The 19,947-nt window shown below is 38.0% G+C and overlaps 1 long non-coding RNA gene across 4 annotated transcripts in view; it reads right to left on the reverse strand.

Moving 5' to 3' along the window:
- Positions 1-647: 647 nt before the first annotated feature.
- The window catches only part of LOC123386035, a 141,081-nt gene continuing 121,781 nt past the window's right edge, over positions 648-19,947 (reverse strand). For 3 of the 4 annotated variants that reach the window (XR_006599490.1, XR_006599488.1, XR_006599487.1), the window contains one exon: positions 9,341-9,856. This is a non-coding gene — a long non-coding RNA (uncharacterized LOC123386035). Of the gene's footprint in view, positions 5,673-9,340; positions 9,857-19,947 lie in introns of those variants that run through there. The other variant, XR_006599489.1, reaches the window with a different exon arrangement.

Consider the following 19,947-nt stretch of genomic DNA (forward strand, 5'->3'; position numbering starts at 1 on the left):
TTTCTCAGTTGTCATCATGACAGAGACCAGCAAAAGAGAACTGGCCCACTTGGGACACAACACCTCTCCCAACTCATCCTCTTATTTCACTCCCCTAATCATCACCTTTAACAGTATAGGATGGAAAGAAGGAAAGTCAGACAAATGAATGAATGAACAAATAAAAGAAAGAAATCAAGAGCATTTAATTGATTCCACCAGTTATATAGTCTTGAGTTTTTCCCCTTCTTTTCATTAACGATAATAAAGCAAATTCCTAAACTTGGAATTAGTTATGAAAATATTCTGTGCTTTCTTTAAAAGTTGTTAGCAGCAACTAGGACATCAGAATGTAAGTAGTATCAGGTGTGTGTTATTATACCCAGCTGAACAGCTGCAGAACTTACATTTAATTTCATATGTTATGCTTAACCCTTACCTCCCTGCAATAATAGTGGTTCTTGTATAAAGTTTTCATGAGCTTCTCTCTAGGAGCCCTTGCTAATAGTAGTAAAGAATGCATGGGGCACCTGGGTGGCTCAGTTGGTTAAGTGACCAACTTTAGCTCAGGTCATCATCTCGCAGTTCATGAGTTTGAGCCCCACGTCAGGATCTGTGCTGACAACTCAAAGCCCGAAGCCTGCTTCAGATTCTGTGTCTCCCTTTCTCTCTACCCCTCTCCCACTCATGCTCTGTTTCTCTCACTCAAAAAATAAACAAATATTTAAAAATATCTTTAAATAAATAATAAAAAAAAAAGAATGCATGGATAATTTGGAGAACTCAAAAATCTCATTGTAGGCAATCGCTTCTCAAATTCTTTCATCTAAGAGTGGACCAAGATACCAGATTAAATTTCCTCTGTCCTGTCCATTGTCTGGGGGTACAGAGGATGGAGTAGGGAGGGGGCTTACAATAGGTAAAGTAGTGAAGGAAGAAGAAAAAGCAAGAGATCCAAATGTGGTAGTCTACGTTTTGGATAATTACTCCCTAGAAAATGAAATCACCAATGTCATCCACCAGTCAATAAACATTTTCACTGTAGAATATACTACAGAAAAAAGTATTGCACACACCTTGCACACTTAGAGCTAAATATTTGGTTGGGGAAATGTTATATCATGGAAGAAATTATTTCAGAACATGTAACACTAGTAGCAGTCAAAATTCACAAAGGTGAGAGATGGCTGTGGGCCAACATAGAAAATTTGAGTTAGGCCTTTAAAGGGTAATTTTTACGTTAGTGTGAAAAAAATAGTGACTTAGAGTTCTTGCAAGTCTTGCTCTAAGTCATGTGATTACCCAAAGACACCAAAAGTCTAGAGCCCACAGTAGACATAAAGAAGTATTTCCTCATATCAGAAATGCGTGCTATTTGGGACCACTTTGTTACTACGTTCTAGCACTATTTGGAAAATAAAGTGAATTTTTTGGGAGGATGGCAAAAAGAGATTTATATTATGTCTTCTAAAGTTAGAAAAACAAAAGCAAAGGGCTAAGTCATCATTTCTGCTCACTGTGCCAGGTTGAAAGAGAAGGTCCATTGGTTGGATGCCTGCTAAATGAGATGCCACATGCTGAGCACTTTTCAGAAGATGCCTAGTTTTTTTTCCCTCATAGAAAACATCTGAGGTAGTTGTTATACAGGTAGGATTTATCCAGGTCAGAATTCTATTCCCCAACCCTAAACCACTTCTAGAACTCCATGCTGTCTGATCTGGACCACATATTGTCTATCAACATTTGAACTGCTCAGAAGAACTAAATAGCAGAGTAGATTAACTGAAGGTACAGTTTAGTCCAGCTTTCATTTGACCCAGCTGCAGATATTTGGAAATGCCAATAACATAAGTGAAAAATTTGCCTAAAACCATACAATAATATTCCTATTCACTCCACTAAACAAGGGAATATAAGATTCACTGTCCACACACACATACATGCGCAGAGATACACAGAGGTGCCGACCCATGCATACACACTCTCCTACACTCCATGCACACACCGCCACTGCCATCTTCACCACACCACACACATAAAAACACACACAATCCTTTGATTCTCACTCTTCCCACTAAAACAGTCCAGCTCCTGGCACATCACCAAAAGCAAAGCTGATTCTTTGGCAGTTCAGGTAGTTTAGTCTGAGTCACTTTAATGGATCTGATCTCTTAAATATTCACTACTTAATTGGCGCCACAGATCTCTTAATTCTGTAGATGTGGTACCTACAAAAAAATTATTAGGCTATCCATGGCTATTTTTACAAACACAAGGTGATGAAATACAGACAAACATCACAAAGACTACAAAAACCGAGGACACTGGACCCAGGCTGCATGCCTTCCCCTAACTCCCATTCTATTTGCTGTGTCCTCTCCTGAACATAGTTACCACAAAAATGTGTATTTCTCTGGACCTCTGGCAAGGTGAGATGTGAGTCATCAGGAGCCTTCAGAAAGGCCCATCCTTGCAGGCAAGAGCAGCTATTGAAGGGTTTGAAGGGATTTGATGGGAAAGCCATTTATCAGTAAATTCTTAAGTGCTGATCAGAAGCGATACGGAGTGACCCTGTACCTCAAACCTCAGACCAACCTGGAAACACACTGATTAAAAATGTGGAATTGGGATCCTACCCCTCCTCTCTTCTCCAGAACCCCACAAAAGAAAAAAAATACATACATACTTCTGGGTTCTTCAGACTTTTGATCCTTTCACCTCTGGTCTCAAATAAAGATTGTTTTAGAACTTTCTACCTCTGAGTGGTAAATTTTCATTTTCTGCCCTCCTGCTGATTCTATGTGGTGGGGATGGAATTGAGCCAGGGTGGGGGTGGAGGTTGCTGATGTTGAGTGAAAATTAAATGACCCAATGAATTACTCTTTGTTGGTAATTTCTAATGTCTCTGCCAGGTAATATCTATTTCCATAGAAATTTGGATGCCTTATCCAAAATAAATGATGCTAAAGGTTATACTGTAATAGGCCAGCAGGGAAAAAACTGCGGCATTTGTAGAGTACTTCAGATCTGACCATATAGATAGCAACATATTGCATATGGATAAACCAACTTTGGGCTTATGCACATAGAACGCATGGGGTGGGGGGAACGTCATTAATCTCTATGTCAAAAGCTTATTTAAAAAAAAATCACTGAGTGTTTAAATGATTCATTTCATTGAATGGTAAGTAAAAGGAAATCAACCTACTTTTTTATGGTCTTTGCTTCTGATTACATCACAGGCTGTAAGTTGCAAGCCCTCTAGACTCTAACTGAGGCTATTCCTGGCATTTGCTCATCTCCTGGGTAATGTGATACAATTTGGGCAGTGGTTGTTTACAACTGGCCCTTTGTGACTAGCTAAAAGAGAGATGATGGACCTAGATCACTAAAATGGGCAATCAGCAGGCTGCAGGTATAAAGCAACACGGCCTCTTTGTTGGTCTGAATGCCCACATTGAAACAGGATGATTTCACCTGGTGCAGCACCTTCCAAAAGATAGCATCTCCACATCCCTGCTCATGCTCAAATGCCTCTAGATGGGATTAGACTAGAATGTGCCATCACAAAAAGGCATGACCACACAGAATTTACAGATTTAAATAGGCAAATGTTGTGAGAAGCAACTAAACTGATGTTATGTGATGACAAGCACTGCCCTCCTAGACCTCATACTCTGGTTGAAGAAACATGACTCTCTTACATGAAACTAGAAAACAATGCCAGAAAACCCAAAAACAAGCGCTAAACCATGTGGCAAGAGAGTATACAATATTAGAAAAATGTAGGGACAGCTTTGATTAGTAGATCAGATTCAAAGTAAATTCTGATTTTAAAATGGAGAGATCCTGTGGAAAGAGGCAGGAGCCTGGCTTGGGCTGGACCAAGTGAGAACAAATAAAGACTCTTTATTTTTATTCATTCCATTTATTCAACAAATAAATGAGGAAACACTACATGCCAGTCAGTCTGCAAGGAGCTGAGCATACTTTATGGAGTATAACAGAAACCTAGGGGAAACAATGAGGGAAATGAGAGAAAGATGTATGTGACATAAAGAAATAATATATGGAAAACACTCCTTCAGCAGAAGAAATATGTGTGTCCACTCTATGAAAAGAAAATTGCTATTAAAAAGAACATTTGTCCTAGTTGTAAACCAGCACTAGGGACAAAAACAAACCAAGATGGAATGTTCCTCCTTGGCATCTTATATTTTTTTTATTCCACAGTTAGTAAATTTTATTCCTACCATTATTTACTAATAATCATGCAGTACTTGAATTCAAATCTTTGATCTAAATTTCGCACATTTCTGAGATAAAAATGCTTTCGACAGAAGAGTTTGAAATGGTAATATATATATGTATATATATAATATTATATTATATTATATTATATTATATTATATTATATTAAGCATTTTCTTTATAGTTGTACGGTGTAGTGAAAAAAGTTCATGAATAACCCTAACCCTAGCTTCAAATGCCATGTGTACCACTTATTGACTATGATCTTAGGCAAATTTCTAATTATTTCTGAACTTGAGCTTCCTTATCTGTAAAAAGATCCAAACAATAGGGTTTTTGTGAGACCCAAATAAGATATTATGGATCTATGTGTCATGTGTCATTATACTAGTAGTAACCTCTATTATTGTCTGTGTAATAAAGAAAGATGTATATTATGCTATATCATGTTTTTTTTGGGGGGGTGGTTGTTTTTGTTTTAGATCTTTCATTGCCCAGCACAATGCCTGGCACTTAGTAGATAATACATATTTGTTGAAAGAAAGAAAGAATAAAAAGATAATGCTTCCGATCATCTTGATAGAACTTGTGCTCTGAATTCTTTTTCTAGGAGTGGTAAAGAATATTACAGCTGGTAGAGCAAGGTTTACTATACATAGCCTTGGAATAGTTTTTGTTTTCCACCTCTCTGCAGCAAGCCAACTGGCCCTTACGGGAATCAAACTCATACCCTTGGCATCTCAGACTACAGTTTGTTCTAACCAAAAAAAGTGAATCAACCTACACAACAGAGAAAAAGATAACTGTGCCTACTGAGCCCAGTCCTATAGGCAAGGATGTGTGCAGGCTTAAGAGGCCCATTTTCTAAATAATACATGGATCTAAGAGAATGGAAAGGCATGATTTGTGTCCTTTTTAAGGAAAACAGATATAATGAGCTCACACTTTCAGCTTCCACGCATCCAAACAGTGAGTTAGGGGAATCACAGAATCTAGAATCCCTCGTTACCAGACTTTCAGACATATCGTACCCTTCACTTTCCTAGATTTTCACCTCTGTGTAATGCATACAGACATATGGGTAAATCAACAACAACCCTCAAGGAAGCTATAACCACTCAGCATGTACATTTTGCAGCTCCTTCAACTTGCTTCCCATCCTGCCTACCCCCTTGCACAAATCAGGTTTGAATGCCCGAGCTTGTCACCTGGTATACAAAAATGCAGTCTAACACTGTATTTATTAGCAACCCCTTTCCCTTATGTTTAATTTATTGTTACATTTTTTAAATGTACAAACAGTTATACCAGTTTTATACACAAAACCACAGGTACCGTTTTGTAGCTGTCAAAATTCCAGCAGCCTGTGGAGAGAGACAGTTGAATAGATGTCTTATGCTGCCATCTAGTGCTTTTGTTAAGACACAGGCTTGTCCATGTTTCTGGAAATGAGGAAACAAAGGCAGCTCAAGGCACCCAAATTCTGGAACAGCTACTGATACGCATTATTAAACAGATGCATTTATGACACTTGGATCATATTCCCTGGAACCAAGCAACTTAACTTGTTTTCACACAATGGCAGCTTACATCCGTGCTCTTGCCTGGCAAAGCGCTGGCCTTCTACCCTGGAGGCACCTGGTTTAAATCCAAACTGACTGGGCAACAAAATGTCCCTTTGAGCCTCTTTCTACAGCTCCCATCTGGCTGAGGTTCTGTTGGCATGTCTCATCTTCCAGGAGAGATGATTTGATCTGAATGCCTTGTCTATTACTTCAGTTTTGGGAGAAGGTACAAAGGAGTCAGATAGTTTTCTTTTTTTAAAAAATCATTATCTTTAAAATTGACTAAACAACAGCCATTTTCTTTTCAGTGGCCAAAAGTAATGCTTCTGAATTTTCTTTTGCTCCTTAGCTCATAAGATTTGTAGCATTAGTTAGATCCTAGATCTGCTTTCGACTCCCTCCCTTTATCTTTTCCTAGATTTCAAAAGTACCTTTCTTCTCAATCAATCAGCACGTCTCTCTATTGCACACATGCTATGCTAAAAGCACTGTACCAGGCACTGGTTGATGGGTGGATAAATAAAAAGAAAATAACTTTTCCATCTGTGTCTCTGATCACTTCCTGCCTCTGGCCTCTAAGAGACTTTATCTTCCCTCTCTTTCTAGATTATTTCATCCTTTCTTCTCTAATGTCTCTTTTTCTTGCCCAATACAAGCCTCTCTTCTAGTTAAACATGGGGCTTCACTTGATCATTCTGTACTTTCCTGCTACCAGAAAATATCTACTTTCTGTACTTGTATCTTTCCAAGCTTTGTTTTTTATCTCAGTGAAATGAAAACTTCACTGACCCACTATCCCACTGTTCAAACATGGAACCAATTGCCTGACAAATTAGGGGGCATCCTTCCAACAAGGTGGCGGGAATATCTGTTAGGGATACAGACTGTTAAAGTGATTCCTGAAATAAAGAGGAAGTCACAGTGGATGACCTCTATGTCCCTTCCAACTTTGATTCCATCCTTTTCAAACTGAGTTCTATTATAATCTTCCCTTTTTTTCACCAGCTACTCCCTACTTAATCCTGTCTGTAAACTCACTACTTTCTAAAAAAGGAAGTCAGCTTTTCCAGAAGGTCAAATGGTCAAATTCTGCTCCTAGTCTATGAATTCATTGCTTCATCATGGCACCCTGACTGTACCTCTTTCTCGAAGCACTCTCTTCTCTACTTTACTCATTCTGTTTTACAAATACCTCATTGTTTTCAATTTTTCACCGATATCTTCTTCTTTGGGGACTTTATCAAACTTGGGTTTTGTCCATAAATGTTTGTGACTTTACAAATGTATTTACCTATTCCCACTGTATCCTTACACAATGGTGATGATGATGGTAATTGATGACAATTTGCTCACAAGAGTTTAGCTCCCATTTCTTCAAAGACAGTTCCAAAATCCTCCATTTCCACAGTGATTTTACAACCTCTTTCCATGTCCATATCACCACTTACCTTTGCAACAGAATAGTTCTTGGCTGTCCCATCAACACTATGATAAGTAAACTCTGGGCTCTGACTCTTGCCTCCAAGCAGACATGTTTTCCAAGTATGTCCATTGTTATCAATGGCAACGATATGCCCAATTTTCAACTCAATTTAGCACCTTAGATTAATTTTGGATTTACCCTTCTTTTATCCCCCATATTTAATCTTTCCCAATCTTGCAAATTCTTTCTTGATTTACTTCATATATACAGCTTCATTTCCATTTATGTAGTCTTTGCAAATGGGCTTAAATCCTCAATGCCTTATACCTAGGTTGTAGAGTAATTTCAAGGAAGCTCTTCTGTCTTCTAATTCCACTCCTGTACCAGATTATCTCACAAAAAAGCTTGGTTAGTCTTTCAACCACTTTGCTATTATGTAAGTCACCTGTTAAAAATCCATAATAGTTTCTTATTGCCTCTTAATACCACATCAAATTTCTGTAGCTTCACATACTCAAGGCCCTTTGCCAATTACATCCCACTTTCTCTGAACACATGTTCCCTGAACACATGTCCAACTCCAATTTGTCTCTTGGCATCACTTGTACAGGAATATTTTGCACACAGAAGTCTTCCTCCCGCCCCCCCTCCCCGACCCATTCACTCCTTCCAAAACCTAGGTCTTATTAACCTCTCAAAATACACTTGCCCCTTGATAGCAATCTAAGGTGGATCACACTTGTCTCGGATCTCTCCTCTGAGATCCTTCCTCAAGTGGTCTCACTTTAAGGGAAATATAAATGTTCACAAAAAGCTGGACCACAGGCTATGGCCTGAGGATTCATCACCCCCCATAGTTGTTCCCTGCTTTCTGACATAGGTGCGTGATGCTGTTATGCCTCAGCAGGAATGCTGTGTGACATCTGTTTGGTGCAGTTTGTTACTGACACTGGACACTCAGGTTATTTTCAGATTAAAGAGTTTCTTGGAACAGGCTACCCTAGATGAGCAAGGAAGATGAAGTAAGAGGGCATTTCAACAACTTTGACACTGTGATATGATGCACCCACTTTAACATAATCATTTTGATGTAGCTGTTTTGACACCAAAAATGGCACTTTCAATGTATAAAAATCACTGTTTTCTTTGTTGTGTCATCACTAATTGACACATGAAACCAACATTTTTGACTCTTACTATACCTTTACCTCTCACCATGATGCGTATTTTAAAACACTAAAAGACAGAAGTTAAAATATTATGTAAAAGCCATGATTCCATGTTGAAAATTCCTGTATATGCCAAAGCAGCCAGGTCTCAATGTCAATGACACACCTGGTCTTGAAAGTGAACTGGTGATAGTGGTGTGACAGCTGACAACAGAGCTCTGAGGAGAAGGCACTAGCATATTCATGGGTCTCAAGCTGGTAGGACAAACATCCTAAGAAAACTATAGCCAGTAGGTGTGGTTCCCTATGAAGAAGTCATTAGAAGTAAACTTGTAGGTTACTGGTCCCAGTAGCAGGGAATGTTCTTCAAGAGCATACAATGGATGGGTAATTGGGCCCCTAAGCAAGAGCTTAAGCTGCCTAATGCTCCCACATCTCTCACAGGCTAACCCTGGAGATAAATGCTTATTACTCCTTTCTTGCAGTGCTAGAAGTAAAGTTGAACCAGAAGAGAGCATGGCTTAGAGGGTCTTAACAGTATGATCTTCAGTTTTATCAAGAGTGTGGTTTATATTTCTTCAAAAGGAAGTTCCTTACAGACAGCTAGTTTCTTTTCCACCTTACAGTATTTCATCATTTCTGAATCTAGTATGGGATTCTGCACCCCACAATTGCTTAGTGTTAACTGTACACATGAGTGATTTAGCCCTGGCAATTCAAAAAAGTTTGCTGTAGTTAAAGAGATAGATCTCCTTTTTCTCTGACAGAAAAAAAAATAAGGAGGGAACCGTGAGTGTCAAAAGTATTGTTTTCTTGTTCATTTATTTACTTGTTTACTGCCTGCCTCCCTGAACCCCACCCTTCACTAGAATGCATGCTCCCTGAGAGCCAGAACATTGCTTATAATCACTGATGTTGTCCCATGCTTTGCATAGTGATTGGCACATAGTAGATACTCAGTAAATATTTATTAAAGAAATAATTACTTTTTTCATTAGGAAAAGAGGGTCCCTTTGGACTAACAGTTCCAAAAAGGAGTTGTTTGGTCTGTTCCAAAACAGCTTTGTGATTAGCTATGTTTTTCTCTGGGCCTTTTTCTGCTCAGAATCCCTGCCAGGGAAGAAATGCTAAAACTCCCATCTTTTAAATATGTAGATCCCTGACATTTGGTTGCTTCATGAATTTTACATTGCATAATGACAAGTGTTTAATTTTATAAACTGCTCCTGTAATAGATCATTTTCAAGAAGAGGCATAATCTGGAAATGCAGTGTAAAGTGCTGTTGCCGAATTAGACAAATGTCTTCCCTCAGCCAGCGATCCTTTCTGTAGTAAATGTTTTCAAGCACTGACGGATTGGAAGCCATGGAAATAGTCTCAACACCCAGCTGGCTGAGTGAGTCAGAAATGAGATGGTCCATGGATCTTTCTCTCTTCCAGGCTGGTGTGTACCAACCCTCAGAATATCTCTGGAATGAAGGAAACACAAACAATTGATTTGTTTCCTGAGGCCCAAATGGTCTTACTAGGCCTGATTTTTAATTCTTTCTTCATTACTATAAAAATGGAAGTCAGAGAAGTAGAGGAAAGAAATAATTATTTCTGGGCTCTAAAAAAGGGAGTTTAGTGCCTTATGGTCTATGTATCAGGCCTCTGGATCAGCTCATGTTGGTTTGAGGTTATGATTGGAAGAGAAGCCACACTCTATGGATAATCCATGGTTCATATCCCACATTTCTGCCATTGTTTGGCCTCAGGAAACTCAATGACTCTCCTTGTGCCTTGGTTTTCTTACCCAAAAATACATTAAACAGGGTTCTCTTTTTAACAGAATTCTGATTAAGAAAATTGAGATTAGTCTTCAAAAGTAAGTGGTTGTAAAAACTATATGGTTGAAAGAAATAAGGCAGTTTCATAAATTATATATAAAGATCATTCATTACAAGTATTTCAAGCAAGATCATCCTTATCGTGAAGGTGCTGTATAAATTCAGTGGAAACACGGAAGAGAAAATTTGATTTGTCAAAGGTTAAGAATGCAAATTCATAAGAAATATGGGCCCAATATATCTAATATGAGCCCAATATATCTGATGTGTTTCTTATTTATTTTTATTTATTTTTTATTTTTTTTAATGTTTATTTATTTTTGACAGAGAGAGAGAGACAGAGCATGAGTGGGGGAAGGGGCAGAGAGAGAGAGAGGGAGACACAGAACCCAAAGCAGGCTCCAGGCTCTGAGCTGTCAGCACAGAGCCCAACAGGGGCTTGAACTCACAAACTGCAAGATCATGACCTGAGCCGAAGTCGGACGCTCAACTGACTGAGACAACCAGGCGCCCCTCTGATATGTTTTTTAAAAAGAGTTGTACAACAGATACCATATGGTTTCACTTTTATGTGGATCCTGAGAAACTTAACAGAAACCCATGGGGGAGGGGAAGGAGAAAAAAAAAAAGAGGTTAGAGTGGGAGAGAGCCAAAGTATAAGAGACTCTTAAAAACTGAGAACAAACTGAGGGTTGATGGGGGGTGGGAGGGAGGGGAGGGTGGGTGATGGGTATTGAGGAGGGCACCTTCTGGGATGAGCACTGGGTGTTGTATGGAAACCAATTTGACAATAAACTTCATATATTGAAAAAATAAATAAATAATTAAAAGAAAAAAATAAAAAATAAAAAGAATTGCACCAAAAGAGATTACAGTCCGTTACCCATGGTCAATCCATAGGGAGTTCTGTCAGTCAACAAGGCAGCCTCATGTAGCAGACAGAACAGTACAGAAGAATCAGGAGATCTGAGTCTAGATAATGTTCATGGAGTGACTATTGTATCTCAGGCACTGGATAATTTTATAATAATAAAGGCTAAAAAACTTGTCCAAGGCTACACAGCTGGGATTCATATGCAGCAGGCAGATCCTAATGCCACACTCTTAACCATTATGCCATATGGCCTCCTGGTAAAATAATTTCTAGCAAGTCACACTCATTTGCCATACCTAAGTTTAGGTTGAACTACATAATGTCTAAAGTCTTTTCCAGATATAATATAACAGTAGACTGGGCAAGCTATTCTGTTTCTTTGACAGAATATATCAGTATACCTTTATTTTGCAGAAAAAAAAATATATATGTATACATGTCCTTCATGCTTTTTGATGCTTTGTTGATTGTGTCAACAGCAAACTCATGCCATCCAGGCTTTACTGACCTTAATTACTTTTAAGCAATCTTTCTCTTGTGTTGTTGATTCCCTGCCCCAATCCCATAGCAGCTGTTCCAGACATTATTTACTCTCTTCCAGTACTCAACCGCACTTACAATCCCCTCCCCCTTACCTCTCACCTTTAGAAGATAATTTTCCAAGTTTTCTGAAATCAGTGTTCCTGAAACTACTACTCTTCACTTGAAAATAAATTTTCACTATTCCTTCTCTGCCTATTTAAAGGGAAGAGTATCTGTCTTGTCTTTTCAGAAATACCTTCTCTGCCTGCTCCATCTTATGGAAACTTGATCTATAATTTCTCCTTTCTTTTATGTTTTCCATCTCTTAATCTTCTCCTCATCCGTCTAGGAACATACTCAAGACAGGGGACTGGAGCAGACCTGGACATGAACTCACATGGTTGAAAATCTCTTCCATGCCGAACACTGTGTTAGACAACTTGCACGTAATGTTTTATTTAGTCCTCACAGCAACCTCAAAAGGTTGATTTTATCATTGGGATGTCATATGATGGAAAATATAATGCTTAAAAACATTAAGTGACTTGGCCAAGGTCATTTAGAAAACAAATGTGTGCCAGGATTTAAACCAAGTTTGACTCCATCTTGGATATCCTGTCCACTTTATTTCACTTGTTTCTTAAATAAATAACCCTTTCCTGCAACCCTGCTGTTTTAAGCTTTCTTTGTGTCTTTCACTGCCAAACTAGTTAAATATGGCAAGTGTTTATTAAATACTACTTATGTGCAAGTGACCAAGCTCTATGCTTCCTCCAAGGGAAGACAAAGATAAATAGCATTATTCTTATCTGCCAGAAGCTTACAACCTAGTAAGTATGAAATATGTAAAGAATAATAAAATGAGGCAGAAAGAAGTGCTAAAGTGATCAAAATTTGCTGAGAATACAAAGAACAATTAACTCTAAGGAAAGATCACAGCAGAGTATTTCATAAAATAATGCTTTTGAGTCCCTCTTGAAGCATTCAAGTCACTTCCACTTGATCTGCAATTATACTTGGGGATGTGTCTTCTCATTCCTCCCTTTCTGTTCTCGCACCTATACAACCACCATAGTGTCAGAATTTGTCTTAACTCCAGACTTTCTCATTCCAATCCAGCCTGCAAAAAAATCCTTCTAGCTGGGTTGCTCTTCATTAATCCCATCTCAGAAATAACCTTTGTGGCTCCCTAGTGCCCAGTGAGGAGGAAAAAATTCATTAACTTGATCCTCAACAAATAGAGGTGCACCCTGTGGAGTTGTTATAAAGATCAAATGTGATAACATATGGGGGGAAGATGTGAAAACCATAGAATATCCTAAAGATAAGCTATTACTAATATTATTATATACCCTACACTTGGGCCAGTGTCTGTTCTCTGAAACCACCCTTGGCCTTATAGCTTATGTCATCCATGTTCCTATATTGCCCTCCCTCCTCATTCTAACTCTAAAATTCTATAATATATATCTCTCAAGTTCTAGCTACAAAAGTTACAGTCCTAGAAAAACATTTCCCAACAGCTTAATGAAAATTTCTTCTGGGAAAACTGAAAAGCAACATGCAAAAGGAATGAAACTAGGCCACTTTCTTACACCATACACAAAAATAAATTCAAAAAGGATTAAAGACCTAAATGTGAGAGTTGAAACGACAAAAATCCTAGAAGAGAACACAAGCAGGAACTTCTTTGACATCAGTCATAGCAACGTTTTTCTAGATGTGTCTCCTGAGGCAAGGGTAACAAAAGCAAAAATAAACTATTGGGACTAACATCAAAATAAGAAGTTTCTGCAGAGTTAAGAAAACAATCAACAAAACTAAAAGACAACCTACTAAATGAGAGAAGATATTTGTAACTGACATTTCTGATAAAGGATTAGTATCCAAAATATATAAATAATTTATAAAACTCAACACCTAAAATCAAAGAATCCAATTTTTAAAATGGGCAGAAGACATGAACAGACATTTCTCCAACGAAGACATACAGATGGCCAACAGGCACATGAAATGTTCATCATCACTCACTATCAGGGAAAGGCAAATCAAAACTACATTGAAATATCACCTCACACTTGTCAGAATGGCTAAAATCAACAACACAAGAAACAAAAGGTGTTGGCAAGGATGTGGAGAAAAAGGAACTCTCCTACACTGTTGGTGGGAACACAAACTAGTGCAGCCGCTCTGGAAAACAGTATGGAGGTTTCCCAAAAAATTAAAAATAGAACTACCCTATGATCCAGCAATACAAATACTACTGGGTATTTACCAAAAGAATGCAAAAACACTAATATGAAGGGGTACATGCACCCCTATGTTAATTGCAGTAATATTTACAGTAGCCAAATTATGGAAGCAGCCCAAGGTTCCATCAATTGACGAATGGATAAGAAGAGGTGGTACACACACACACACACACACACACACACACACACACACACATTACTGGAGTATTAATCAGCCATAAAAAAGAATGAAATCTTGCTATTTGCAATGACATGGATAGAGCTAGAGAGTATTAATGCTAAGTGAAATAAGTCACAGAAAGGCAAATACATATGATTTCACTCATATGTGAAATTTAAGAAACAAAACAAATGAACAAAGAGGAAAAAAGAGAGAGAGAGAAATCAAGAAACAGATTCTTCATTACAGAGAACAAACTGATGGTTACTAGAAGGGAGAGAGTGGAGGGATATGTTAAATAGGTGGTGAAGACCAAGGAATGCACTTTCCCTGATGAGCACTGGGTAATGTATGGAATTGTTGAATCACTATATTATATACCTGAAACTAATATAGCACTATATTTTAACTAACTGAAATTAAAATAAAAATTTTAGAGGCAAAAAAAATTTTTAATAAGTTTTTTTTAATTTAGAAAAAGAAAATTTCCTCCAGCTTCTCCGAACATCCAGAGAGCTTTACTTCCAAATTTTCCAACACATGTGTCACAGCAAGCCAAATGTTATAGATAGCTTAATATATAGCATAACTTCCCTGTTCAATTGGAAGGCAAAGACCACACTCCATTCACCTTCTAAGGTTCATATAACAGTGCTTTATATTTTTTCAAATATCTGTTGGAAACTTACACAATGGGAGGTTATGTTACTGTGTACTGAAATAATTTTAACAGAATTGAAGGGAGAAATTTTTCATATATTCCTTGCCAGAGTTTAAAGCAGGGCATAGGGCTGCAGAAGATACATACCTACACAAAATAGCATCATTGTGGCGACAATATGGGGAGAAGAAAAAACAAAATTGGTCCAGCTGCAATCCTGTGTCTTCCCTTCCAATTCTTATTTCCCAGTACCAATGAATCACTGGAAAAACTAAATGGCAATCATTAGATTTGACATCTTTCTCCCAGAAATTCAGAATTCAGAAATGGGGGCTATTTTGAAAATCAAAAGGAGTAGCTGAAAATCTCAGCTAAAAGCACACATTTTTATATTACTCTCCCTCAGTTCCCTCTCTCCCTCTGTGCTATTTATCTCAAGTAACTGGGCGAGCTGGTTTAAGTGACATCTTGTTATGAGCAGTCAAGTCAAATATGCTGCTAGAAGGTTGGGCCCAAGGAGATCTGGGACCCTGGTCAAAACCAAAGTTCTCATTTGCTATAGTCCGGAGACCTCAGTTTGGTCTGCCTCTCCAATCTGGCTATGACTTAAATATCAGACAGGAAGCCAAAGAATCTCTGAGGGCTGACTCATGTAAACATAGGACAGTGCCAAAGGCCTCAAGCCAGCCCCAGGTGTTCAGACTGCAGACCTGCACTCACCTCTCACCAACCTCTAGTTGGCATGACATTATCTATGGGCTCTGCCATTACTACTACAACTGACTGCATGGTGTTTGGAGAGCAGAGGACTCCTTTCCCTGCTGTCACTTGGAATTCACACAAGGACTGAAAATTGTGGCTGTTCAGGCTAGGCAGGGAGATCCTCAATTCTAGTCAGACTTTCTAAATTGATCTCAGCTTTTATTACCTTATCATCTTCCTTCAGAAAATTCAAAATGTTTCTCATATGTCCCAATCCCACTTACTCTACTTCCTGGGGAAGCTCTAGGAAATCATTTATATTGATAAAATGTTCTATCTTTTTACCTCTGCTGAAGCTGGTAAGAGAGTCAGGGATGGTGTGCTGTTCTTGCCTTTTTCTGTCCATATTTTTTTCAAGTAAAATTAGATCTCAAAGATGGACAGAATTTCACACCTGGGAACAGAGTCAGTGTTAAAAAAAAAAAAAAAAAACTTTTATCTAGGCTCCTTTCTGTTTACCTGGCCTGCCTACCATTTTCCATACTGAAAGAAAGAAAGAAAGAAAGAAAGAAAGAAAGAAAGAAAGAAAGAAAGAAAGAAAGAAAGAAAGAAAGAAAGAAAGGTAAGAAAGAAAAAAAGAAAAAAAAAACATCATTCCCAATCACCTTCTTACCAGAATCCTAGTATAGAGCAGGAATTAGGACATGAGCAGTGCCAAACCATCTTTCTGGGCTCATATTTGTCATTTGGCATCATTATTCCTGTCCTTCCAACAGGCAACAATTGCATACTTAGACTTGCATTGTTGCAAAAGGCTTAACTGTTTGCTAAGCATGCAAGGGAGGAAATGGAATCATTTCGCTGAATCTAAGATCAGTGGTCCTAAAACCGATGGACCTGCTAACCACTTGAAATCCCTGCCCTCCAAAATGTCCTGCCCTAGACTGCTGGTCCCCAGATCATTTCTGGGAACCCTGATGGCAATTGTTTTCCCTAAACCATAAAAGAAGAGTCCCTGGAGACAGTATCATGACCATCCAGCTTTCTCTTACATGGGCAGGCCTGCTACTCACTCTTCCAGCTTTGGGGCTGCTCCAACCTAATGTGGGCATCTAGTGTCAGGCTCTGCCTCCTCCCTCCTGCCTGAGGATTCCCTTCCATATAGAATACTTGAGCCATAAGCCATAAAGACCAGGCAGTTCTGAGCTTTCTGTGATCTCTTCATTTGGAGGATTTACGGAGTTGGAATTCACTTCAAATATCATATTACATTCCTTAAGAATTTTGGAATCCAACATGACAAGAGAAGACTAAAATTCCCACTTGGGCTTAGAGCACCTTTTCCTCTTGGAAATCCGAGTAGAATATCCTGCTACAAAGTCTAAAGCCCCAGGTCTCCAGAGATGAGATTTAGGAATGCCACACAACCTAGCAGCACTGACAGAGGGCATTCTGTCTTGGCTGTATGTGAAATAATGCACACACCCCTGGGGTTCCATAGAATGCTTTTCCTTGCTATTTATTTGCTTGTTTATATCTAGTGCACCCTAATTTTCAAAGGATATGAGATAGGTTCAAAAAAATACATAGAGTAAATTATGTTAAAATAATCAGAGGAGGGTAAAAAAAAAAAGAGCAGAAAAATAAAACCAAGAGAAAGATTAGCACAGAGAAATGTAGGCTATAAAGTTTGCACAGCTCCTAGAAGTGGGTTACAAATTTGGCTGTGAGTTTGTGAGCAGCCAAAGAAAAATATGATATGATTGGTAGTGTCTATGATATAAAAATAACACAGTTGCTATAAAGAAGCCAAGCCTTTCCCAGTACTGAGACCAGAGAGAAATGTCTCTTTCAGATCCACATAAAGAGAAGATTGTGTGATGCCATGCACTTTCTAGTAACACTCCTGTGACAAACAAAACAACTTTCAAGTGACCTTTGTCTCCCAACTTCCCTTAATCTAGCAAATGGCACAACAGTAAAGCACAGCTCAATAAAAGCAGCTGTCCAAAATCATTCTTGAATATGAAAATAAATTACTAAATAAAATTCAGAAAAAATAATCTCTTGAGAGAGTAAAATAAAATGCTTAAACTACCCAGGTCTCTTGTGGTTTGAAATGATCCTAAGGGTAAATATTTAAATATCTGGAGAAATAAGCCATCTGGAAATACTTCAGGCCATTCTATGAGATGACTATTTCTTTCAGCTGGGAGTTTGGTACGAATTGGGCAATAGAAATCTTGATATTATGATTTCAACAAGAATCTGAAAAGCCAAGAGTTTCTAATCAATAACAGAGCCATAAACTTTGGCTATCACCTAAGGAAGAGGAAGGACCAAGTCACTATATTAAGAAAGACAAAGGAGGAGGAAGAAGAGGAGGCATAAGAGGAGGAGGAGGAGTATTAAAAGGAAGAGAGGACTCTTTCCTAGGATATGTGGTAGACTAGATGGCCAGAAGAAAGTAACCCAAGCAAGAGCAGAGCTGAGACCAAAAAACCATGCATTAGATCTCTATGTCCTTAAATGGTCTCCTTAGATCCAAAATCCTTGATTAATTCCAATTCCAGCCAAGGAGATAATACTTCTCATTTTCTATGGCTATGTTTTAAGAATGACTGTATTTTAATTATAGGCAAGATGATATTTCAGGACATCTAAGGAAATATATGTATAGCTCTTACATCTATTCAGGGAAATTTCAAAGTATTTTAGGTTCCTTTAGTATAAAAGTATTGAAGGTGCTATGTAAATGTAGGTTATTATTACAATTTAATGACATTCCCCTGAAGCAAAAACTGCTAAAATCCACAAAATGCAGAAAGAAGCATACACACATCTTATCATTTGGGGGCAATTAATTAACAAACACATAAACAATTCACTTAGTCACAGGAAGATAGAGTAATAATATTAAACATGCAGGTCTAGAAACTCAATTCTGGTAGCTATCTTGTCCGTTCCATTGCAGGGGAGAAAATACAGAACTGGACTCCAGTCTCCACCCAGAGACCCTTCCCCCTACACACACACACACACACACACACACACACACACACACACACACCACCCCTAAGAATACAATGCAGACCCTTTAGGGACTGACACGTCCCTCTAGGTCAGCTATGAATAAAGCCCATGTAGAACATGAATTCAATCCTTACAAAAACATGCTTTGTCTGTGAAACTAGTGAAACAAAATGGTACATGCTGCACACTGGCTACCATCCATCAACCCTACTAACGGTGCAAGAGGAGGGCAGACCGTAAATATAAAATAACACAACAAATTTCAACTTGTGTTTAACTTTGGAATGCAAGAATTTTAGAGTTTAGAATTGTTTTAGCCTAGACACAGCATGTAATTGGGTAAGACAAACTGGAATTAACCAGCCTTAAATGAACCATTTGCCAAGTTAATCTACATAGCAGATAACTAACCTTGGTAGAAATGGAGAGCTGCCTCTGTTTAAGAAACCATGCAAAGTTATACAAAGGCCTGCAATCATATAGGTATAAAAGGCAGTCAGTTACATTCAGCTCCATTTGAGTTTGTCTCTAAACTGTCATGTCTTTCTCCAAATCTAGTTTTCAAATGTGCTCATCACTGGTAACTTTTTCTCCCTCTATTTTGAATGTGTCTCTAATAACTGGAACTGGTTTACTGGTCACCACATTAATCCAAGAATTAGAAACAAAAAGAATGATTCATTTCCTATTCTACCATCTTAAATACAAATTAACAACAACAAAAAAAGATCCTCTAAATCTTCCTTATGGATTTCGATGGTTCAGAAATATGCAGAGCACTTGAAAGCAATAAAGAAATAACCTAAGAAAATTAAGCAAAATGAATTTGCAATTAGTTTGTAAAATTGCGACAAATGCATTTTGAAAGCAAAGAGTAAAATGTAACTTTGTTCAGTATAATTTGAAATTGCCTTTTGTGCTTAATATAGTTCACTTATAATTAGATGAAGATTTTGTTCTGGTTTGAAACATTCAAAGTTCCATCTTGAGATTGCTATGTACTATGTACACAGAACTTTTCAGCAAGAAAGTCTGCTGCCGCTGCTGCCGCATTTGCTTTGACAGCCTTTATCCTAGTTTTATAGAAATGAAAGAGTGAAAGAACACAGCTGGTTTGAACAATGGAGCATGTTCAACATTAGGCCAAACACTTTAGATATTGCAAAATATTGCAGGCTATATTTATAGCTCTTAGCAGGTTTTTGAAATTCATGCTGATACTGCCTTACTCTTGCTTATTGGACCAAATTGCCATTTAATGATTAAATTATCTTTTGGTGAAAAAAATTGCTTTCAAAGCAATGACACTTAGACTAACCTCTTGGCAATATCAAAACAGTGATGACTTAAAATGCTTTCTAAAGGAGTTCAAGATGTCTTAAAAATTCAAGATCATTCTGGTTATTGAAAGTGTTTAAAAGACTTTTATGTTGATATGCCTTGTTTTTCCCCTAAAGAAAAGGCATATCCTGCTTCTGATAACCTCCCTCCCAGTCATGAAATTGTGCACTGACTCATATGCCAGCA

Source organism: Felis catus, chromosome B3 (genome assembly GCF_018350175.1).
Source record: "Felis catus isolate Fca126 chromosome B3, F.catus_Fca126_mat1.0, whole genome shotgun sequence".
Lineage (NCBI taxonomy): Eukaryota > Metazoa > Chordata > Mammalia > Carnivora > Felidae > Felis > Felis catus.